This window comes from Delphinapterus leucas, chromosome 1 (genome assembly GCF_059928025.1).
Source record: "Delphinapterus leucas isolate spDelLeu-1000000601 "Yukka" chromosome 1, BTC_Dleu_Yukka2, whole genome shotgun sequence".
In the NCBI taxonomy this organism is placed as follows: Eukaryota; Metazoa; Chordata; class Mammalia; order Artiodactyla; family Monodontidae; genus Delphinapterus; species Delphinapterus leucas.
The window spans coordinates 111,689,734-111,708,486 of record NC_143129.1 but is presented as its reverse complement, the minus strand read 5'-3'; the positions used below and the strand labels follow the sequence as shown (position 1 = coordinate 111,708,486).

Here is an 18,753-nt window from a genome sequence, read left to right as displayed (position 1 = left end):
GGGGGGTATGCGGCCCCATTTGGATACGCAGTTGGGGGTGTATGTGGCAGAAGGTGGGGACGAAGGGTTTCAGAAAAGAAATAGTGCAAAGGTGAGAGTGTGGGAGCACTCAGGAGGCGCAGGGGATGGGGAATGGGTGTCGGGGAGTCCTTAGCCGACTGTGGGGCCCAACTTGAGCCACTTGGACTCCTATGTGGCTCTTTCTGTTTTGCAGATTTCCTCCTTTCCTTCTCCTTGACTTTGAAAAAAATATTTCGTGTTGGGCAAGGAAAGCTTTGAGGACGTATTTTGAGAGATTCAGGAGTAAAGAGAGAGCTGACTTATGGAAACTTTCCTTAGCAGCTTTGATAATAAAATTCTAGACAGGCTGCATTTATTGAGCACCTATTATGTGTTCTGTGCCAGACGTTGGAAGAGTCTGGGCAGGCAGGGAATTCCCGTCTGCAGTACTGGTTAGGGCTGTTTACTTCATAAACAACCGAAGGGCACTTCCAAGTGCCAAGAATGACAGTGATTCAGACCTTCCCTGCCAGAGCTGCTGGGGCCTCTGCATGGTACAGACCTGTGGGAAGAACCCTGCACCATTCCCAGTAAATGGGGTCTTCAGGCAGCATTTATTTTTACAGCCCATTAATACTGACCAGACACCTCCCATCAGCGAGGACATGGTGAGAGTTGTCTCTTTTCCTGTATTCTACATCGAGTGACTAAAACCCTGTTAAAATACGAGAACAAGATAGGAAAGATCCTGAGATGAAAATTAGGTAAACTAGGGTTCCGGCGAAGTTGTTGGTCTCTATAGGTTAGTAAGGGAGCCTCCCATGAAATGATTAGGTAATCCATAGAGCTGGGGAAAAAGCAATCCAGAATCTTAAATCGGCATGGTTTATTTATATATTTGAACACTTTATCTTAGATTTGTCTCACTTTTATTGAGGGTGTGTGTGTACTTTGTTGATTAAAACCTAACACATTACAAGGTTGGAGAGGAAACTGTCCTTACATGACCCAGCCCTCCAGTCTCTTCATGACCATGTGGAATGGTGTATGATGTAACAGTTAAAGTATTGAGCCATATTTGTATCCTTTTCTTTCTGCCAAGGTTTACAGAATTTAAAAAACTTGGTCAAAGCGTGACCTTTTTTTTCTTAATTTTTATAGTGAGCAGAACTTTTTTGTTTAATTTTTTTTAAAGTGTGCTGTGTTTGTAAGGTCCCAATAGCTGAATTATTTCGGTAGCTGTCTTTTGGAAATCGGACTTGGTTCAGTCTCAGTACTGTAGGTAAATTGGCACTAGCTATGAAAAAGTCAAAGTTTTGTCAAAACTGTGCTCATGATTACATATGTACTTGAAATGGCAGTTGGTATGGGATTTCCCATATTTTTCATGTATCATTGGAGCTGATGTTGACATTCTGAGAAATGCCAGCCAATAGTTATTAAGTACCAGCAAGAAGCAGAGAACCAGAGTGGGTGCTGTGATGCCTTAACCAGGAAGAAGAGGATTCTTGTACGTACGAACAGAGGGCAAGTAAGACCGCCCACGCGAGGACACCACCAGAAGCGAGGGATTGCATTTGTCTAGGAGGCCAAGGAATACCGAGAGGAAAGGGTGTTTGGAGCCAGCCAAACAGCCAGCCAGTGCTGTGTGTGTTGGGGAAGAGGGAAGGAGCACGTATTAGGGGAAGCGTTGAGGTGTGTCATGGGTCAAAAATAGGTTTGCCTGGCTGGAGCAGAGAACATGAAGGGAGGTAGAGGGGATCTAGTTAGTGGAAAACTTGAACCACAAGTCAGTGGTGTTAACCATTTGCCTCAAGAGTGGGTCTCCACAGGGGGTGACTTTGCCTCCCAGCAGACATTTGGGAATATCTGGGCACGGTTTTATTTTTGCTTTTCCTAGCTAGGAGGCAGGTGCTACTCACATCTAGTGAGTAGAGGCCATGGAGCCTGCTAAACATCCTGCAATGTGCAGGGTATCCCCCATGACAAAGAATTATCCCTTCTGAAACGTCAGTAGTGCCATGGTTGAGGAACCCTGCCTAGACAGGGAAGGTAAAGGCCACTGTGAAGTGAAGTTACATCTCAGAATAGGCCTCGAAGGAGGTGGTTTTGACATGTGAGGAAGGATGTTGAGGTTGGGAAGCCAATCTAGGAGACTTGTGCTATGCTCAGGCCAGAAGTGGTTAGGATCTGGGCAGATTCTAATCAGAGAAAAAGGCATTTTTGAGAGATCGTGGCAGATGAGCTAGCAGGGCAGTATAATATTGGGTAAGTGGAGAGTCACAGAATTGAAATTGGTATTTTAGAGAAGTCTTGGTCCAACTTCTTTACTTTAGTAATTTCTTATACTTGTGAGGCAGCCTCTGTTTAAACACCACCAGGAACAGGGACCTCTGTACTTATGAAGACATGTCATCATATCTTTGGACTGTGTGTATGATTATTATTTGAGCTGAAGACTGCCTCCCCGAAACTTTGTTCTGTTGATTCTTTTCCTCTGGAACTACCCACTTCCCCAGGACAGCCCATCAAATGGGCAAAGACAGAATGACGTCCCCCTCCTGGCCCTCCAGCTGATTAACTTTTCTCAAAGCAAAATAGTCCCAATTCTTTTCACAGTCCTGCATGGGACATGGTTTCTGTCTTCTCAGTTTGTCCACATCTGTCATGGAAAGTTTTGGCGAACTGGAATTGAATATGGTAACTGAGACCTGATCTGGTTCACAAAGAGTACAGTAGGACAGCTATTTCCTGAGACCAAGGCACAAGCATCTACTTTCTGCAGCTTAAGCTTACAAAACTGCCCATCACAGACTCATGTACAGGATTCTGGACAGTCAGAACTCCCAGATATTTGTTGTATGAGCTGCTGCATCCTGTATTCATCATGCAGATGTGTGCGTGTGTGTGTGTGTGTGTGTGTGTGTGTGTGAAGTTGAATGGACGTGTTTTTGGTTTGTTTTTGTCCCTGTTCAGTTCTATCCTATTTATTTTGGTCCAGTCTTCAGGCCTTTTGGGATTTTAAAATCGTAGTTCTGCCTTGTAATCACATGAGAGAGGAGTGGAGGACGACTTTGTCAAAAGCTTTGTAGTCACTTATGTTAATACTTCATGAAACCCAGTACTTTGTTCGGCACTGCTGGTCCTGTTTGAGAGCTGGGCGTACTGGGTGATGGAGGTGAATTCCGGGGGTTGATTAGCCCCAAGTTTAGGGGCGTCTGAGAAATTTGTGTTCGTGGCCAAGCTACACTGAGTTAGGCTCTTGCTAATGTTTGCACCTGAGGTGCCCTTTCGAAATTATTTCAGGCTGTTGCAAGCTTCTGAAATCGGTACTCCTCTGGGGTCTTTGTAATTCTGTTTAGACATCTGGAAGAGCATTGCTAATGTTCTGTGCAAATCTGAAGCTTGCCAAATCCGGGTTGCTTTTGAAATTTGTGAAGAGGTAAACTGGGTCATAACTGGTATTGGCAAAAACCATGGATGAAGTTTGTTCCCACTCAGGCTAAGTGTTTTTTTTTCTTCTTCTTTTTTTTTTTTTTTGCTAGTGTGCCTGAAATACTTCATTAGTGAGAGCTTTACATTTGGGGAAGGTGGGGGGCGTTGGGGATTAGAGATAGGCCTTTCTCCCAGTACTAAGCTTTAGCTTGTGGGTGGTGTAATATCGCACTTATCAGATTTCACGTGTCTTCACTGAGAAGACGTTAGGAAATTACCATTCTTGGATGTCTTTTGAAGTGGACATGTCAGAAGTCCTAGGTAACTTAGTGCCAAGTTCTCCAAATGTTCTAGATCTGTCCAGCAAACTAGATTTAAATAAATTACTTGATTCAGGTGGTTGCCATCCAACAGTGTAGAGAGTGCTAGAACAAAATTCCAGATCTCATAGCCAAAATGTGTAACCTCTTTGTTATGAATGTCCATTGTGCCCCAATTCGTTGCAGGTGTGTTGCCTGTCCAGATGGTACAGTCTGCTTGCTCTCACTTCTGTGCTAGCCCACGTGGGAAACCTGTCTGTATCCTCTGGAGATGAAGGATATTCCTATGAGAAGAAGGGATTTTTGTGAATTTATGAGATTTCTTGAGGGGGGAAATATTTGAAAACCCTTGGAGACCGTCCTTTTACACTTTCAAAGGCTGTATCAAAGTTGAAGTCACCTTGGGATTGAGGATTCAGTGTATCATTTTTGAGTAGGAGGAGAGAATTTTACAGATGGGAGTGATCAATGTTTGAATTAGATAGATGAGGAAATTGAGGCCTGTGGAACTGATGTAGTGACAGAGCAGGCATTAGAATCCACCTACCTTAAAGACCACAAATTAAATCTAAGGCTAAAGACATCTCTGCTTGGAGGTGTGTAAACAGTGGGGTCCCTTAGGTCTTACTTACATAATTGATCCAAAAGAAGGAGTACCCAGTGGAATTTCTAGGTTTACAGATGACAGTAAGCTCTTCTGAATTATGAAATAGCTAACCAATGGGGATTTACTCCAGGGAAACTGTGCTAGGATATGTTAGTCATCAGAAGATTTGCAGGTGAGTTTCTTGGTGGGCAAATGTGAAGTCAGGTGTTAAGGAGGGAATTATGGAGCTGTCATAGGATGATGTTTTGGTGGGAAAATCCAGGAAAGGGCTTTGAAAATACTTGCACAGTGTTGTCCCAGCTTGTTGTTGCAGATTAAAAAGGACAGGAAATACTAAGCTTCATCAAAAGATTTTGGCAACAAAACAGAAAACACAGTCTTAATTGAGTTTCTACTGTGCTTTGTTCAAAGCTTGGGCACCTGACTTTAGGCAAGACACCAGAGCTGGAGTGAGCAACGTAACAGTACCTAGAAAGGGTAGACAGTCCTGCCAGAATGGAAGCTCCATGAGGACAGAGCCTTGCCCATCTGCTTTTCTGATGTAAATATTAGAGTTTCTAGTATCTGGAAGAAGACAGCTGGGAGGAGATGTCTCTGAAGCCCATGAAACCACTAGATTAGGGACAAAGGAAACCTGGATTGTTTCCCTAATCCTAGTAAACCTGAATGTGCTGTTTCAATCGCCTGCTTCCTTGTCTGCCTGCTCCAGTACTCTGTCAGTGTGGTGAAGGCAGGGATGTATCTGTCTTGTGCTCCACTGATTTCCTAGTGCCCCACACATGGCAGGCCCTGCATTGGTATTTGACACCTGAAGGAATGCATGAAGAGGTGCATTCCTTAAAGCTTTATAAGATATAAATTCAGGATAAATGCAAAAAAAATAGGGTACCAGTTTTTCTTAGCCCTGGCTGGCATCACAGTCAGCCTGGGGAAGGTTTTAAAGTTACGTGAGCGCAGACCTTTCCCCATACCTATTGAGTCAGAGTCTCTGGGAGCGGAGTTTCATTTTGAAAAGAGCCCTCTTCACTCCCAGGTGATTCTGGTGTGCAGCCAAGACTGAGAACCACCATCTTGCATAGTTGTACAGAAAGGCTGGTATTGACTGGAGAAACCTTCAGAAAGTTTTGAAACATTTGTGGCTGACAGGCCCACAATTGGTAGTTAAGACGAGGAGCTTTAAGGATACATCTGTGTCCTTGGAAGATGATGACCAAGACAGCAGATGTCCACTGTGTGGCCCTTGGTGCCTCCATGAGATGCTGTGTCCTGGATTGGATGGCATGAGGGGCTCAACCTGCAGTCCGTTCTTGAGCTGTTGTTTCCAGAGTGGATCCATAGTGACAGTTACACCAGCCTATGGAAAAATAAGAATAAAGACAGTGCAGCAGGCTTTTCGCGTTTAATTTTAGTATTAAGTTTGTTCAGTTTAAAGGATTTTTTTTTTAATCTTGGGGATCTCTTAGTTTGAGGGGTTAATTTTTTTTTCCTTTTATAGAAGGATGGTGATGGTTTGCTTTTGGTATCATTTCTTGGTCACCTAAAACCTGGTAGTTTTATAACAGTCTTCTTTTGAAATTTTACTAGTCTGTGGTATCAATCAAAAGTCTGGGAATTACTACTTCCCTGAGGTGTTCAGGATGTCCATGTCCTCCTCTTGACACCTGCTATTGGGGAAGGATCACACATATCGATGTTAGGTTCTATTATGAACATTTTTTAAAATTAATTAATTTATTTATTTTTGGCTGTGTTGGGTCTTCGTTGTGGTGTGCAGGCTTCTCATTGCGGTGGCTTCTCCTGTTGCGGAGCATGGCCTCTAGGCGTGCGGGCTTCAGTAGTTGTGGCACGCGGGTTCAGTAGTTGTGGCTCGCGGGCTCTAGAGCGCAGGCCCAGTAGTTGTGGCGCACTGGCTTAGTTGCTCCGCAGCATGTGGGATCTTCCTGGACCAGGACTCAAACCCGTGTCCCCTGCATTGGCAAGCGGATTCTTAACCACTGCACCACCAGGGAAATCCCATGAGCATTTAATTCCTTAAAAAACCTTTTACTTTCCTTCTCTGCTTGCTGGTAATAGGAGCTTTACCAGAGAAGGTTTCACTTCCCCAGCAACCCATAAATCCCATTGCTAAATCTCAGCATCAAAAGATCACCAATACTGCAATGAATTCTACAAAGCAGGGAGAAGGAAGGAAGTGCAAGGCAGCCGTTCTCTCTGAAGGGTGTCAGCCACCAGGAAGCTGCCTCTGCAGAGCTCACTCAGTGGAGACGGGACAGATTCATGCCCATCACACTGGGAATGAAGTGCCATCTGTCAAATTCTCTTGTTCCCAAGCAAGTTCTAAGAAATATTTGAATACTAAAAGTCTTTGGAAAATAACCCCCATGATTCTTGCAATGGCACCCTACTGAAATAAGCTTTTAAAATTAGTTTATTATCAGATATAACTAGTTTTTTTTAAAAACTTAACTGGTCAAGTAATTGAGCGATTTATGGAATACCCATAGCTAATAACAATAATCATTTCTTAGGCATTTACTGATTGTCCAGACCTATGCCCTGGAATTCACATGCATTCTCATTTAATCTGCAAAACAATCCTGAGTGGAAGGTGGACTTATTCCCACTTTAGAGATGAGGTAACTGAGGCTTGAGAGGTTATGTGATTTGCAAAAAAAAAAAATCACAAAGAAGTGGTGGAGGTGGAATTTGAAGCTAGTTTTGTTTATTTCAAAACCCATTCTCTTAATGGACTGCACTCCTCTCGTTTATCTTAGATTTCTTTGTATTCATTTTATAATATTATTAATATTTCTTTTAAAGAAAGAGAATCCAATTTTGATGTGTAAAGAGACCTTACAGCTTGTCTAGTTCATGCTCCTCATTTATGGACCAGATCTGAAGCGTGGGTACACAGCTGAGGAGAGCTATAGGGGCACCCAGCTCTGCAAGCTTCCAGGCCAGAGTTCTCGTCAGGGCACAGTGGTTTTAGAAAACATCAACCTGTCGGTAAAACCACTTGAGTGAAAGTTGATTCTAGAATTGAGAGGGTAATGTAAAATCACTTGTTTTGGTGCTTTCTCTAGCCCTGTTCTCTTTTATCATCAATATTGGTGATAGAATGCCACTTGTAATAGCACGCACTGAGTGCCCTCCTCCTAATTAGATCTGACCCTACAACACTACTGTACATAAATAAAGATGTAGCTAATATTTGTTAAGGTGTTTTGTCCAAATGTTTGCTGAATAAATGCTATCACAAATATATGCAGTTAAAGACAAGTAATCATTACCCATATCCTCTGAGTTAATGATGATGGATCAAGAAATATCCATATATCTATGTGATGTGTAGTCTGTCTTATTTATAGATTGATTATGCTCAAATACAATTATTTCAGTGGAGTGAATTCACTCTGTTAGAGTTTCTACTTTAATGGTTCTATTGTTCATATTAACATTTAGCCAATAACCAAGTACAAACTGGGAAATGGTCTGCAGTGTTACACAGCTTGCACAAATGAATCCCCTTCCTACACACACGCACACACACGCACGCACGTACGCATGCACACACACCCAGAGGCTTTCTCTTTTAACTTAGTTCTTTTCTAGTATTTCTCTATTATGGGACATTTTCCTTTTTGTTTAGTTCTAAGTTCTTTTCTTTATGAATTATTTGTACCTGGAAAATTCTGTATGAAGCAGAAACTTTATAATTACATCTGTAATTTGTGCTCTAACCAGAGAGAGTTAGATGCTGGCTGTGGTCTCAGGCATATCCCAAACACTGCCCGAAGCGGGCCTCACATGGGATAATTTATGACAGCTGGTACTCAACCTCAGGGTAGGGTGATCAGGAGGGAGTGGGGGGTGAACCTGGGCTGAACCAGCAACTGCAGGTCCTGTCTAAAAGGGGCCTGTTGAGCAGATCTGTTCAGCAGCCAACTGGCCATATGGGAATGTGGGCCAGTCTTGACAGATCTTCTGATTTTTTAATTGTAAGCCAGAAATCTGGATTACTTAAAAATCTCCTGATTTTAAAAGATTGGCTAACACAACGTTTTAAAAAGAACTTCCTGCAGACCAAACAAAATAGCTTTGTGGGCTGGATACAGCCTGTGAGCTTAGGCCCTTAGAGATAGATAGCCCTTTAGTGGCCAGGTAAATGGAAGCATATGATTTAAATAAAAGCATAATACACCTTTAAAAAGTTGAAACAAAGCAAAACTTGATGTCATCGTTTTATGTACCACACACACACACACACACACACACACACACACACACACAAAACACACAACACACACAACACACACACACATATACAGAAAGCAGAACAAAACAAACCAAAATCCCCATACTTGTAATGGTAACAATTTCTGCCCTTTAAATTTGGTTTGTTACATCCAGAGTGGTTACATTTGAAGGGGTTGTCCTGCCTGAGGAGTGACAGACTCAGAGAAATAGGCGGAGTATGGGAATGCAGCAGGTAGGAGAAGATACGGGGTGGGGGGGGGCAGGTGGGCCCCGTGGTAGAGAACAAAGGGTCAGAGCCGCTTGGAGGGCAAGAAGGATCGTCTACCCCAGAAGATAGGCGAAGAGGAATACTCCGTTATATCTTAACATTGATTTGGGGGTTATGGGGAGGAGAGGGAGATAAAAGAGGAGTCCTTACATGAGAAGGGAACATTGTGATCTGATAAATATTCAGAAATAGCGCAGAAGCTCTGGTTGGGCAGAGGGCTGTTGTTTTGCCGTTCCTAGTGTGCACGTTAACTTGTGTGGTGGCTTCTTCAAAAGGAGAATTGGAGTGAAAAGGAAAAGAAAGGATTTAGGTCAGGAGAATATAGAGTGAGGAAAGGAAGAGGCGACGACAGGACAGCTAGCGTCACAAAGTAAACCAGGAAAGCTGAAAACGTTTCCACGGTACAGACAAGCACTCTTCCCCCACCCCCTAAACCACGGCATTGTCTGAGCGGCGATAGCCCCGCCGCTCCCGGATGGCTCTGGACTCCAGCTTGTTTGGCTTGCGGGGGGCTGGTGTGCTCGGTGCCACTGTTGTAGCCCCCATGGTCCCTTCGTGTGAAGTCAGTGGCCGCAGGGCTGCACCTGCCCCGCCAGGCACGCTGATTGGAGGTCAGTGCAGGCTGAGTTTTAGCCCCTCTTCCTGGCTGGGTGCCCCCGGGCAGGCCATGACCCCAGACCTGTGTTGTGACCCTTCCTTCTAGTGCTCCTGTCTTTAGTTTTATCTGCTGTTCTGGGGAAAATCCTTCCATTGTTTAAGTCTAATCTGTTGTAGTACAGACGCCCTCTCCGAAGGAGAGGAGAGGTGATGCTCTAGCAGCTCTGTTACTAGCTGAGTCTAGACTTTTAGCCTGAGAGGGGATTTTTAAAACCATTTTTCTCTTAATCATCCCAAGGAGGGCACATTGTTCTTGGAATTCCAGCATTTTCTGGGAAATAAACCTTTTGATTCATCAGCAGGTTTTATCCCAGTCCTTAGGGTTGCCATCCCTCTGTGACCTGAACCATGTCTTTCTCAGCTGGTGTAACTTTAAATTTTAAACACTTTGGTTGTTTTCAGAATATAAAGCAAATTTTACAGATGTTCCCCTATGTTAGTTTGTTCAATGCTATAAGTTCTTCGTTTTGTTTTATTTAGTTTCTCAGCATGGAAGCCCCTTTGTAGTATGGAGAGAATGGGTACAGATTTACTTGCACTGTTGCTGGGAAGGAGGAAGATTCTTCGAATTCCACTGTTTGTTCTTCCGGGGACTCTAGTCCACAGATGGAAATCCTGGAAGATCCTATCAGGAAGTGAAATTTGTAAATAATCGTTGTGCTGCTTTGGGGCATTATGGATTAACAAATTGTGCAAGAAGTCTTCTTCAACCTTCTAAAATACACTTGAAAAAGAACACAATTGTAGAGAGTAATCTATTCTGGAAATAATAATAGGAAACACTTGCGTAGTACTTACACGTGCCTGGCACTGCTTGGAGCACTTTATATGTATTAGGTCATGTGTTCCTCACAACAGCCCATTTGTAGCAGAGAACAACAAGGCCCAGTTGCCCTGTCTGGCTGCACTTCCCCATCTCTGTGAGCAGCCAGGGGACTCAAGGCCACAGAGCTGGAAGCGACAGAGCTGTGATTGGAACCCAGGCAGTCATGGCTTCAGAATCTGTGCTTTTGAGGACTGCGTTATGGCCTCTTGTACTCTTCTCACGACAAGGATTGCAAATAGGCTTTACAAACTTCTTTTGCTTTCCATATCACCTCAGCTTTAAACTCAGGATCAGGGTTTGATTTAAAAAAAAAGAAAATTATACTCCTTCCCTAATACCTCCTCCCCAAACCACATGAACAAACAGAATTGTCAGGAGACAGTTTCCGTCTAGGAACAGAAACTAAAGGGTCTTCCTGGAACACTGTCCTAAGATACCGGACTGATCATTCTAAGTGCTGCAGGTGGGGCCTCCTGGCTGTGACAGCCCTCACTCTTGGCAGCAGATTTGATTTTAAGAGGACAGAAACTCTTAACCTTTACAACTAGTGGATTTGGTGAGCTTCTGAGAAAGTTTTAAAAATTGCTTTTCACACTTCATAAAAGACAGTGGGAAGGGCCAAGGACTTGGAGCTTAGATGACTTGAGTTTAGTCCTGGCGCTCTTCTGATCGCTACTGACTGTGTGGCCTTGGACTTCTCAACTTGGGTTTCATCCCCTGTAATTGGTGGAGGGGGTGGGGTGATAACGGCAATAGGATTGGTTTGGTGAGGCTAAGAAGCTATTACATAGGACGATATTTTACTGACAACAATGGCCGTGTGTTTTAGGCAGCTGGGGACCAGCGTGCGCTCTGTGAGCCTCGGGAGTCTTTCCCGTTGGGTGAGTGGTGAGCTGGATGCTTGGGAATTGGTGGGAAGGTTTGCGTTGATCTGAGCTTCTTTCCTTTCCTGTTCTCTCCTTACCTGTGGTACAGTGTGGATGATAATGTGGGTGTCCACTCAGTTCCTGGCCCAAACTCCTTTTCCTTGGTGCCCCCTCCTGCTTTGGGCTCGCCTCCAGTTTGCCTACAAAGTGCTGTTTGTTGTGAGGGTGAAGCAGGCAATTCTCTGGGCAGTGCAGTTACTGTAGTTCAAAGCAGAAAGCCAAGCTGGAGGAGGAGGGACAGACAGGGCTTGTTCGTTAGAATTTTGTACATTGATTTTTGAAGGAAAGAAAGGGGATTAAGAGATGACTTCTCAATAGAAATATTATGAAATGCCCTTCATAACAGAACAAAATTGGGCAAGGAGAAAGGGCTTTAAGAAATCACTGCTTATTACTTTGAAAGTAAATGCTTTTGTTTGTTTGTTTGTTTTTGAGTGGAGGCAAATACTTTTGGAACTCTTCCTATGTCTGCAATGCATTCTGGTAGGATAGGAAACAAAAATTGATAAATGATATTTACAACAGCTGTCATTTTGGTACATTTTAGGTGGTCCGCATTGGGCCACTTCTCCTGTTTTATCCTCAAATTAGTCATGAAGGTAGGTATCATTTTTTGTGTGTCCCATTTCAAAGATTATAAAATTGAGGCTCATAGTATTTAAGTAACCTACCAAGGGTTACAGTGCTAGTAAGTAACCGGAAGAGCTAAACTTTGAACCTAGGTCTGTCTCTCATTCACAGTATGAAAAATGAGTGTGTTACATGCCCCTGCTTTCAGGGGGAGACCACCCCGTACGCAGTTTGGTGTAATTCAGCTCAGCACGCGGTATATGCTGTAATTCCTGCATGAGCTAATTTTTTTGAACATTTGTTGAGAGGAAGGAGAGACTGATTTTGATTGGAAAGATCAGAGAAGTTTTCACAGAGAAAAATAACTTGAGCAGCGCTGAGGGAACGTTGGGGCAGCAAGTGCCAAAGACATAAAAGAAGCGTGTGATGTGTTCGGGGAATGGTGCTGTGACAGAGTGAGGGATGTGGGAGGGAAGGAGGGCAGAAAAGTAGTTTGGGACAGATCACAGAGGGTCTCAAGTGTCCTGCTAAGGAATTTAGACTTCATTCCATTGCCTTTGAAGGTTATTCCATTAAACGTTCTTGAGAAGGGGAATCATTTACTCTAGTCTCTGATGTGACTGATTCTGGTGGCAGTGTCTAGAAAGGAGTAGAATGTGTGCAGCAAAGGTTCCCCAACCAGACTGCAGCATAGGGTCACCTGGGAGTCCTTAAACATACAGATTCTGGGAACACCCCATGCCCACCAGCAGCACCCACCCACCCGCTGCCCCGGACATTCTGTTTAAAAGCCTGCAGGTGATTCTGAGTGCAGTCAGATAAGGGAGTAGGGCCTGTAGGCATTCTGAGGCTAATTGTGAGTTTGCCATCGTGTGGATGATTTATATAAACCATAGGAGGCGGCCAGGAATCAAACCTTGGGGAAGATCTGTCTATTTAGGTTTTATCGTTTGCTTATTATTCCGTATAGATATTAAATAATCTCAGAGCATCATCATTTTCACATAAATTTTCCCATTCATATCTACAATAGAATGCACTATGGCTCTAAACTTTATGCCTTTGTGCTAAGTCCCCTACCCTGCCCCACCCGCTTTTTTTGTTTATTTCAAAGGAAATGGAACATGCAGCATTTCCTTCGTGACTGTCCCTTCGTGGACAATCTCTCATCAGCTGTGGAGTCCGCTGCCTGGGGCATGGTGGCTACAGAGCTAATAGTTCAGCTCTTCAGTCTCTTAGGAGTTGAATGATATGATGCTCACTTGTACATTTCCTGGGACCTAGCCGTGAAGTTAGGTCATTTTTCTTTTTTTTTCCAAATGTTGCAGACCCTTCCTGCTTCCGTTTCTTGAGTTCTAAATCAACGACTGACTTTTAAAGTATAAATTTTGCTGGGAGAGCAAACAGTTCTACCAGGGGAGAAGCAATTTCTCAACATTAAAAAAAATTAGAAATTATAATTTATGCTTAAAAAAATGTTAGTCCAAGTTTTTGCTCTCTTCTCTTTTCCTTCTCCGCTGTTCTTTATCCTGCCGTATGTTTACAAACCATTCTCATGACCTTCTGCCTGAGCAGCATATTTGTAGTGGGGCCAGATTATACATACACCACTGACTTTTTCATCTGACCTCTAAATTCAGCCTTTGAGCCCCTTCATTTCTTTGAGTTTCGCTAACAAAGTCTTCTTGTTGAAAGGAATATTATTTCCCGTGGAACTTTACTGATGGTGTGTGGAATAATAGGATCATGCTTTTTGAAGTTCAGACCGAAGGTCCTAAAATCTTAAACATATCCAGTTTGCTATTGCTTACTTTACCTTTAGTTCAGTCTTGGCATTTCAGGTTTAGAGGCGGTTACTACCCAATGGGCATCCTCAGCCCCTCCCTGAAAATTAAAGGGAGAACAGAAATGAAACCAAACTTCCTGTTTTTCCTCACCTCTCTGTTAATTTAACTAAGTCAGTTGGCTTGCCCTCATTTGCCCTTTTCACCCCTCCCAGGTTAACGTTATGTGCAAATTTGATTATAACAGTGTGAATAATTTCTAAGTTACTTGAATACAGATTGAATACTGTTCCTTGTGGTTCTTTTCTTCATCACACTGGTAGATGTATCCAGTGTTTTTCTTTCCAGCCTGCTTAACTCCTGTGTGGTTCTTGTAGCCACATAAGTTTCATAGGGCACACAAGAACCGCATAAGGTTCTTGTAGCCACATAAGCCACATAAGAATCCAGGATTCTGGTCAAGGTAAGGAAGCAGCCCTTCTTCCTGATTTGGCTGTTCGGCAGATATCTTTTCCTTTCTTTTAAATATTCATTTATTCAGCAACATGTAGCAGGCCCTGCATCCCTGACCGTGTACAACCAGTGGTTACATTCTTGCTGTAGAAAGGAAAACCCCTGACCCTTTCACTTCTCTCCTTCTGCCTTAGCATGGGACTATTCCCCGTGAACTTTCATGCTGGAGAAAGCAAGCCCAAGCCAATGGTACCCCATTGGTAGTAAAATGTGTTGGTGAAAAGTAGATTCTGTGGCCAGCCAGGCTGCCCAAGTTCTGGTATTTGCTAGTAGTATTACTTTAGGCAAATTACTTAATAGCTCTTGTCTGTTTCCTGGTCTGTAATATGGAAGTAATGGTAGTTCTTGCTTCATAGAGTTGTCCAGAATAATTGAGTCAATACATGTAAAGTGGTTGGAATTTGTTTAGCTAGGTTTAGTTTAAAAATTGATGAATAATCTTTCAAAAGTTTATAATAACGTGTCTGGGTTTTCCAGGCACTTTGTTTCTCTTTCATGCTATTTGCCTTAGTCACTCCACTGCAGGCAAAGGAAAGGAGATGAAGATCAAACTGTCCAGCTTTGCCACCTTAAATTATTTGTAAATTGCTTTTCTTCTTGAAGACTCCATTATAATAGGTGGTTGAGAATTGATATACTCAGTAGACAATATGACTTATTCCCTATCAACTCTTATATTGCTACTTCCCAGTGTGTAATTGTAGATATTTATATATTTAAAAAATCTTTTTAAGAACATTATTTTCTTAGTAATAAACATTATATTTATTGGACCTGTTAAATCATTTTAAGTTGTTGGGTTTTTAATGTATTATTTTTAAACGGATGCCCAAAGAGAATTTTTAAATTTTTTTTTTAATAAGGAGGCAGAAATACCCACTACAGACAATGAATAGACAAAACACGCCTTCCAAAGAAAAATGTCTTATAGGACAGTGTTTAGTCTACAACCATACACATCATGATCAACAGTCAGTAAATAACCCAAGGCTGTTCATGTTAGCAGTCTGTGCCAGGAACAGTTTGAATACTCTTAACTTATGTACAAGTATTTGCATTTAGTCAAGCCTATATGGTTTCCTGCTAATCTTTCATATTTATGTTCACTGAATCACAGTACATCAGCCATCATGGCTCGCTTTACATGTATATTTGCATACTAACTGAAGAATGAGAGGGGAAACTTGGAAAAAATGTATTAAGATTTTGTCCATTGGGATTTCCCTGGTGGTGCAGTGGTTAAGAATCTGCCTGCCAATGCCGGGGACACGGGTTCGAGCCCTGGTCCAGGAAGATCCCACACACCGTGGAGCAACTGTAAGTCCATGTGCCACAAGTACTGAGCCTGTGCTCTAGAGCCCGCGAGCCACAACTGAGCCGTGGCGCCACAACTGCTGAAGCCCACGCGCCCTAGAGCCCATGCTCCACAACAAGAGAAGCCACGGCAGTGAGAAGCCTGCGCACCACAAGGAAGAGTAGCCTCTGCTCACTGCAACTAGAGAAAAGCCCGCGTGCAGCAACAAAGACCCAACTCAGACCAAAAAAAAAAAAAAAAGATTTTGTCCATCACAGTTTGATCGACCTGTGGATCTGTCTTATTTATTATTTTATTAAATACTTTTCAGCTGCAACCTAAGATCATGTTTAACCTAATTTATATTGACATATTGCTAAGAATCAGTTGGCCCGTTGGAAAATACATGTTTATAGTTTACTCTTTCAAACAACTTGGGAAGTTGATGAAATCATGTGATATAGTTGAGAGAGATTCTTCTGAGCAAAAGATGTGTAGCACAGAATAATAAATCCACAGCCAAAATGCACCTACTCATTTCTTCTCAATTCAGAGGAAGAACAGACCCAGGGTGAATTTTAGCTCCATTACCTACTGCTTTGAGAAAAACACCTATGAGCTCCACTTCTAGCACAGTGGTAATGAGACCTCCTTGCAAAGGCAGTTCTGAGAATCCAGTGAGGCAGGGCATGTGTGGGTCCTATGTAAATGTTACTCATTCTGCTCAAGATGTGTGTGCTTTGAAGCACTGAGCTCAGGGACATACCAGCTTACGCCTGTAGCCACCCAGGCCTGTGTTTCTGACGTGTAGCTGGGTCTTCCAAGTAATGCTGCAGGTGTTCTGAGTAGTGCTTTCCTTCTCAACTTACTTGAAACCAGGAGGCTCTTGTGCCTAGGAGGGAGCCTAAACCATCTTGCAGGCAGACTTTTCTAAAAAGGTGATTTGCATCCCCTTGCTACATTTTTGCCATGGGAAATGACACTCTGGCTCCTTGAAAATGGCTAATAACCATCCGTGGGTAAATGCCAATCAAGCCAGCCAGTTGGCTCTGAAGACATTTTCCTTGAAAGCCACGGCCCAGGTTTTGCAGAGGCCGGGAGATGAGTGTGAGTGCCAGAGACCTCCTTCACAGAAAAGCCTGTTGCATGTGCTACCCTGGAAGTGAAGACAGAGACAGGGATGCCGCTGTGAAGGCTGCTATTACAGAGAGACAGTCTCTTAGGTAACCAGATGGCTTGTTGTCATTTTTCTTTTTTTGTGTGCAGAAAATCCAGCTGTAATAATGGCCAAGATTCCTCACACAGAGAAATCGTGTGGCAGACATTTTTAATCACCAAAGTAAGGTCTTTCTCTTTTAAGATGAAGAAAGATAAAGAGCATCGTTTTGGGATATGAGTTTATCATCTCTTCCTCCACACCCATTAGTCCTCAGGAAAGCTATCTTTTGTCACTTAATTTGGAGCCTCTAAAATGGCTTTCACACTTTGCTGTCTTGGTCCACGGACTGTGGTACTTAGGGAGTGGAGACTTGCAAAATTAACCTCCAGTATTCTTCCAAAATCAGTTTTATTTTTTGTGGAGTCATTTGTGCCTACTTGGGAGCATTTTTTTCTCTTTTTATGAGGTTGTTATTTTAATATTTTTTTCTGCCTAATGGTGGCAAGGAAGAAACACTTTCCATGAAATACAGAAGGGGCAGGAGAATAGCTGAGCTGTGAGAAAGTACGATATGATGCTTTGGTCTTGTGATTGTTAGGATATATACTTGTCAGGAATGGATGCAATCTTAGGATGTTGTATTATCCAAACTATGAACTTTGGGATCCAGACAGCTTAATTTAAGCATGTTTCCTTTGCTTTGTCTCAAGAATTTCATTTTTCTTTAGAGGTTTTCCTTTTAGGCTCTTGGATTTATGAGTAACAGAAATGAAGGCAGGGATACCAAAAGGTATTTTAAAATAGAATTGTATCCAAAACATGGTAATTATTGACTTTTTTTTTTTTTTAAATGAGAGAGAATTGAGAGAAGTTTTGAGTTCAGTGCCCTCCTTCCTCCCTCCCTCCCACCAGGTACTTTGTGGGAAAGCAATGGCAGTGCTTTGGGAAGAAGCATTAGGTTTGTGAAAAGAAATGAAGAGTGGACAGGTCCAGGGTAAGCAAGGGACTGAGAGAAGGAAAATGATGGCAGCAGAGGCAGACCTGGACCCTAAAAGCATGCTAAGATCCCTCAGGAGGTTTTTAGTAATAAGCCCGCATGCCACTGTGCGAACCTGAAGGATGGGAGTGCATCTGCCCCTGCCCAGCCCCTACCGGCACACTTGAACTGTCCTTGCCCTTCACCTGCACGCCCTACAGCTCCAGAGTCTGCGCTGCTGAGTGAGGTGGTGGGGAAGGGCGAGTGAGACATAGCTCATCAGGAGACAAGACAAAAGCCCTCACTTTCTCCGTCACTCTCCGCTCAAGCATCTGGGGTCTCATTGCCAAGATTCTTAATCACCTCTTAATACATGCTCTGTTTCTTGGCTTGTCAGGAGGCTGATGGCAGCATGCTATTGACAGGTGAGTGTGAACTAAGTGCCAAAGCAGAAGGAAATGGAAAGTGAGAGAATTTCAAGTTTCACTGAGAGTGGAGTCCACGCATGTTTTGTTTTGTTTGGTGTGGTTTTTGTTTGTTTGTTTGCCTTCTTCTTAAAAGGGCCCAGTTGGAAGAGAATTCAGGGAACAAATATTAGTCAGCAGATTAGGTTCTGAACTGGATAGACTTTGTACCTTGGCATATGAGTGGCTATCCTAGAACCTTTTGAACTTTTGCCACCGAGTAATTCTGAAAAGGCGGACAGAGCCAGTGGTAGATAATGGGAAAGAGCACGGTGTCCTCTGCTCAAGTAATCAAGGTACATATTATTCAGGTGGGAAAGGAGACTAGCTAGTTCAACAGAGTGATAGCATGGAATTGCAGGCTCATTTGGAGATGAAGGAATGGATCACAGATGGTCGATGGGCTTGATTTTTCTCTGAGAATTCACTATTGTTTTGAGAATAAGCAGAGCTTAGAGGAAATGGCCCAGATTTTACACTTAGGAAAGAACTCTTATTCAATTCTCCATTTGACCACTTTCTAGCTAAGACATCAGGACAGTTACTTAACTTCTCTGACCCTGCTTCCTCAACTGGGAATATGAGAATAGGACTTTTGCAGATCTGTTGGGAAATATTAAGACTAAAGGGAGATTAAAATGAGATGCTAACGCTTAGCAGGGGCTTAATGTCCATCAGTTTCTTTCTTTCAGTCAAA

The 18,753-nt window shown here is 42.9% G+C and overlaps 1 protein-coding gene across 5 annotated transcripts in view; it reads left to right on the top strand.

The window, feature by feature from the left end:
* Positions 1 to 18,753, top strand: part of LRRC8D (leucine rich repeat containing 8 VRAC subunit D) — a 115,731-nt gene that overhangs the window by 1,132 nt on the left and 95,846 nt on the right. The window lies entirely within an intron of this gene.